The sequence below is a fragment of the Aplidium turbinatum genome, chromosome 6 (assembly GCF_918807975.1).
Source record: "Aplidium turbinatum chromosome 6, kaAplTurb1.1, whole genome shotgun sequence".
Classification (NCBI taxonomy): domain Eukaryota; kingdom Metazoa; phylum Chordata; class Ascidiacea; order Aplousobranchia; family Polyclinidae; genus Aplidium; species Aplidium turbinatum.
In genome coordinates, this window is record NC_137477.1 from 13,083,587 (window position 1) to 13,089,972 (window position 6,386).

Sequence of the window (6,386 nt, forward strand, 5' to 3'; positions counted from 1 at the left end):
TTCGCTTGTGTGTGCCCATTGGGAAAGGCAATTACAAGTAGTCCTCCCTTATTAAGCCACCTCGGGGCCGGACGATTTGGGCTTATGATGCGGGAGACAAATTTCTGCCACTTCTATAAGCATAATTGACTATGTTCAACTGTAGCCTACTTCCGATACAGTTAAAAGTTGCCAAATTTGTTAACTACTGTACACAACGTTCGGTTCTTTCCTGTTATAGGCCATCCATTTTTGGAGACCGCCGAAAATTGCTTTTTTTTGCGAGTTGTGTCAGCAACGAACATTGTTTTGTACAAATCAACGATCAACATTAAGAACTGAGTTAGCAGCGTAGTAAAACGTGAAATTGTAGAATGCAAGACAAAAATAGTAACTTGTGACGCTTTTTTTACACAATTTCAAGCAAACACAATCGAAAATTGGGCTTATTAAGCGAAGTTTTCGGCTTATTATTATTTTTTTTTTTTACAGGGATAATTAAATGAATAGGAGTAATTCCAGACTGGACCAAATAGGGATCAATGAGCGGTTGGTCATATTAACCGTGAGCCTAATTGGCGAGGATTACTGTAATAACAACACCTTCAGAAATCAACATGGCAATATAAGTTAATATTAGGAGAAGGGTTAATTTTAATTTCAACTTTAGTCCCTGACTTTAGGATGCAACAGCCAACAGTACATTCTCAGACCTCTAGAATTTGCCTTTAATGATGTAACAAAAATTTTATTAACAAAAATGAAAATTTTATCAGCAACAGTATCTTAGCTAACCAATTCAGACAGACAAAGAATTAATATGAAAAATAACTCTCGGCACCCAAGAGTATTGTAAATGGCACCCCGGTTGAGAACCACTGCAATAAGACAACGATTGCCTAGGCTATTATATATTCGATATGTAGCCAATAGTGCAATACGTTGTATGCGAGGACTGGCTTTGACCCAATAGGCTAGGCCAGTAGGCCTATTACTGTTTTTCGTGTGCTACGTTAAACTATTAGCAATTCATTATAGTTAAACATCATGCAATTGAAATATTACAATAAGATTATTCTAATATTACTGTGCACTCTCATTTCCTACCATGTTTTCTGTGATTGCAAGGAATGCAGTTTGTTGCAATTATTGTTTCCAACTGTATTTATCAAAAAATATAGTAGGACGCGCAGTTAGGCCTATGAGGGTGAGATCGTAAACTTGCAGTAGCCTACTAACGCAAGAAAGGGGAAATGTAGAACTGATTAAATCATTCAAATATTCATAGTCTGCCAGCTATACTGGACGAGTAAGAAAACCAATTTGCACACAAAACTCGGAAGCCAAAAGACATATCTTTAGAAAAAAACTGCGTTGGAAAGACTCTATCCACAGCACATAGAACGAAGACTGAGAAACTGTTGAAGTTGAAATCAATAAAGAGTCCAAGGTCAGGATTCTTTCTAAGGAGGTTGCCTCATTTCTGAAAAGTAAAAATCACGACTGCGATGCCATTTGTCCACAGCAAAGAACAGCCTTTAGTGAAAAAGACTGAAAGAACTTATTCAGCCATAGGACTAGGCCAGGAGTCATCAACCTTTTTTGCGTGCGGGCCACTTTGGCAGTTAGAAGAGCTGTGGCGGGGCAATAGTGACCTGCAAACATATCAGCGAAAAATAGGCTCCAATAACAGGGAGAAAGAAACCAGGCACCACATGAAACAAACGCTTGTGGAAATCACCGAAAAAACGTTTTTATAGTAGCCTAGCTCATGAACAGTGTTCCCTCTAAAAAAAGCAATGAGTTGGTTTTTCATCCTTTTTGTGAGAGTCTATAAAACCGCCTGGATGCATACAACTATAATAACCAAGTTATTAGACAAATGTCACTTGCGGTGCTTATTAGCATGGCAAGATTGGTCGGTGGAATCGTATGTAAAGCGAAAATATCCTTTCTAGAAAGTATTTTTTGCCTTCATGCTGTTTAACTCCTCTAGCCATTTAGCACCGGCGTTTTCGCTTACGTCATGGTGCCATCCCAACGGCGTTTTTTTTTTTTCGCAAATTTTTTTGCAGGCGTTTTGGCTGTAATATTGGCTTGTTAACTCATTTTAAACTACTCCAAATGACATATCTTCTTCAAACCGTAAATCAGCTTCTTTTACATAGATTCAACGTATTCATAAACAGACATAACTCAGCAACAACACTACATTTAACATTATAAAAACAAAAAACAAAAAGCGAACGTTTTCGGCTAGTCGTATCCAACAGGCAATTATTTGCTTGCGGAGCTTCTTACCTTTTAGCAGTTTTTTGATTGAATTATCACGTCTTGTGTTTCTCGCATTTACTTTGTTTTGTGCCACTATCTCTTGTGCTTCTGTCTTTCTTGCGTAATCTGCCTGAGTCCTTGTCTGAACAATCAATTAATTTTACTTCTGAAATACTTGACCCGTTGTGCTGTGTAATTTTCAGTTATCATTTTGTGTGAGCGAGGCAGTTTCTCAAATGTTTAGCTTTGACCATATTTTTGCTGTGATACTATATGATTCTTTAGCATTTCTTTTAATAATGTATTTTCTTATAGGCTTGAAAAGGGCTATATGACTAGCCGAAAACGTTCGCTTTTTGTTTTTATAATGTTAAATGTAGTGTTGTTGCTGAGTTATGTCTGTTTATGGTTTAAAAGAGTTACCTCTCTACCCAAATTGTATCAACGTATTCAGGCCTTCAATAAATGTGAAATGACTTGTTACACCCTTGTGACGAAACAAGGGTTTGCCTGGTTTTGAAACTCCTTCAAGGCAAGTGAACTCATGCGAAACCTATTCAGCTTCAGCAATTCATTTGGCGTGGAGTAATCAGCAGGTTTTACATGAATTCAGCGTGTCCAGGCCTTGAATCAACGTAAAAAGACTCATTGAATAGCCAGTTTGAACTGAATTTCTCAAACCTGATGCTTGTAAACAGACCGGCTTTTTCCTTATGAAGCAAAACCATATAACGATGATTTATTGAAGCCAAACTATTTCTTATAGATAACAGAAGCTTTAGGGAATTCACCGAAGCGATACAAGTTGTATACGACCGTAAACGTTGTTCCAAAATTAAGCAACAAAAATTTGCGTCTATAGACGCTTGCCGGGTGGCGCAAGCAAAATGTGCGCGCGTCTATAGACGTTTGCCGAGCGTGAGTGGCTAGAAAAGTATTTTTGGTTGTAGCCTACTTGTGCGCTGATACCTTCCGCTGGCCGCACATAACAGCGTGGCGAGCCGCATGCGGCCCGCAAGTTGGTGACCCCTGTCCTGGACGCGAAATTTTTTTTCCTACGAGATTTTTGTCTCATTGATTCTAGTCACTCTAAAAGTAAGATTTTCCAAAAGTGTTTTGAGAGATTGGTTGATTCAGATTGCGAAATAACTATTTGCCAATGAAATTGTGCAATGATAATAAAATATAAGCTTTCCCTAACCCTACTTTTTTGAAAAGCTCTTGTGCACCGCAAAAATTAATTTAAAGAAAAAAAAAGTTTGACTACGACGGGCGTCGAACTCCCGATCAGTAGGCAGAGGATGAAACCACTAAACCAACCGTGCCAACGAGAAAATGTTGCATTCACACGGTTTTAATACAAACTTTTACCAAAATATGTAAATGAGACAGAAATCTGGTGGGAAAAAAATTTTCGCGTCCTGGACTAGCCTATTACTGGCAAAACCTAAGAAACAGACTGAATGATAAATGTCTCAACACTTTGATTTTTGTGCGTTAATATTAAAAATAATGACTTAAAGGTGCACTGCAACGAAAATACATGGCTTTTGTAATTTTGTAGATCTTTCTGAAATAAAACGTTTTTCAACAATTTTTTTATTTTTTTTGTTACCATTAATTAAAAAACCTAAAATAACCTTTTTTGAATTGAATGATTCTAATTGGTCAAAATTTTTGATGACGTCATTGGCTGGTAAAGCCGCATCCAAGGTCTACTGTTTTGCGGGCAATGTTGCAAACACAAGGAACAAATCGCGTAGGATACCGAAACAGAGAACAATTTTGCGCTAAGGGAGTTTTTACGCCCTTAAGATGGTGGCTTCTTGTATGGCTCCCGGTTGTATTAACCGGGGAATCGTCAAAGGGGTATCCTTTCATCGTTTACCTCTGAGTAATGACGACAAGCTGAAGAAATGGATCTCAGCGATGAAACTCAAAAATCCACCTTTAGGCCTAAACAAGCACTGCCGTGTGTGCAGCAATCATTTTCTGGTCAGCGATTACCAACGTGATCTACAGGCAGAGCTACAAGGCACCAAGTCCAGACACCTGCTCATCCCTGAAGCTGTTTCTTCTGTCTTTGATTTTTCAAGATATGTGAAAGCTACTGTCAATACAGTACCGTACCCACAAAACTCGATCGACCTAGGTACAGGTCTGTGAGCACGATCGGACGTTTGGATCAAATAGCAAAGCGAGAAAACAACAAGACTTTGAAACAGGTCAGTTGGACAGTAAAACGTTGGCAGGGTTGGCATTAGGCTGGCGCAAAATCTCGAAAAATTTTTTTTTTTCTTTTGAACTTTTCGTCAGTTTGGAATATTGTTCCTTTTGGTAAATGTATCTCCTACACCAAATTTCACAAAAAAATATTAACGTTTGACCCTGGTTCACTTGGTTTGAATTTTTTCAAAATATCGAATTTTCGCTTATCCCTGAAACTGCTCACCCGCTATCTTCTAATGCACTCTAGCATCTTAATGGACACAATAAGAGGCAGTAACACAAACTTGTAGCAAGCAAAGTGGTTTTATTAGCAACTCCATGAACACTGACACATGTATTACTCTCAAAATGTCGAATTCTACCACATTTCAGACATGATTTTCTTTGTGCACCCTTCACGTAGTAGGCTAAATATCTACTGCTTTCAGTTTCTTGAATCATTTGACGATGTTTATCGATTTTCTCAGGCCAACAAAACTTTTTTTATATAAAGACATGTGAGAGTCATTTTAAGGTATTTCGAGGCCCCTGATTCTGAAAATGCACTAAGTTTTCTCGAAATGGCTTTAGTTTTTGAGTGACAGCAAAAATATTTTTTTCGCAATTTTGAGCCCCGATAGATTTAACGTCGTGTCGTTTACTACATAGAGTGGACAAAACTGGAAGTAATCCCAGGCACATTTCTGAGTTGTGTAAACGCTATTTGGAACCAATCACGTTGATTACAACCCAAACAAACAGCTATTTAACATTTACTGGCCTAGTAGCAATCAAAATATGATGTGAAGTAAGCCTGAGGATACAAGATGTAGAATATATAACTTGCGTTTTGCATTAATATATTTGTTGATTTCAACAGTCTCAGACTTAGGCCTACTAAGTAAGCTACTAAGTACAAACAAAATGCATAGCCTACATTGTTTTGCTTAACAAACTAGACAAATAAGCAAAACAAAGCTATCGATGAACAAACGCAACTCTTTATTATGATTGGCCTACTGAGCAACACCCATCAAGGTACGAAGGCCATTTATATAATTACAGAATAAAAAGTTATGTTCTTCAGTAAAGTAGCTGCTTAGAATTTTATCCTTGCTGCGGAAGAACGTAATCTTGGCCTTGGAGTCAAGAATGCCATGTTGATCGAGATGAGGAGCCAAGATTGCAGCTACCACTTTTGATAACTAAATCTTTAACTACTACAGTAGGTGGTAGAAATGGTTTAGAGAAAAAAACTTGACCTTGCTCCAAAACATTACTGAAGGTATTGAGGTTACTCTCAGTCTTGCCCGTTTTCCTATTGTTTCAAGCAAATCACCACTTGAAACTAGAGAGGGCAAACAAAAAACAGAAATAGCAACATCCATGCAATGACTGCCTTGCACACTCCATGTAAACATGATGTTTCAACTTCCTTCGAACATCTTCACCGTGCAGAAGTATCAATTTTCATGGTGATTCCACGGCTCTCTTTATGCCATGGCACTCTGAACTTCTTAGCCTTGAGCCCAGAAACGGGTTTGAGTGCAATGTTTGCATACTTTAGGAGGAACCCAGGACTTATCTTGATCACCCAGCTTCATGTCAAAGTAATAATAATAATGCTTGTTTTTATATAGCGCTGTATCTATCGCAGAATGCGTTGGTCCTCTGCGTTGCCTCATGCAGCAAAATATATCTGGGTTGTTTGTACATCATTCTACTATTCCTACTTGTCAAAGGCATATTTTATTAGCCTATATGCCATTTATTTAGCCTATAGACCAAAAAAAAACTTCTTGCAGCAAAGACTTGGCCTTAGCAAAGGCTTAGAATAAAACTTTATTTGTACAAGTAGGCCTACCTTTTCAATATAAAGCTGCATTCATAAACACATGACTTTCGGGATATTTTTCTTGTGATGT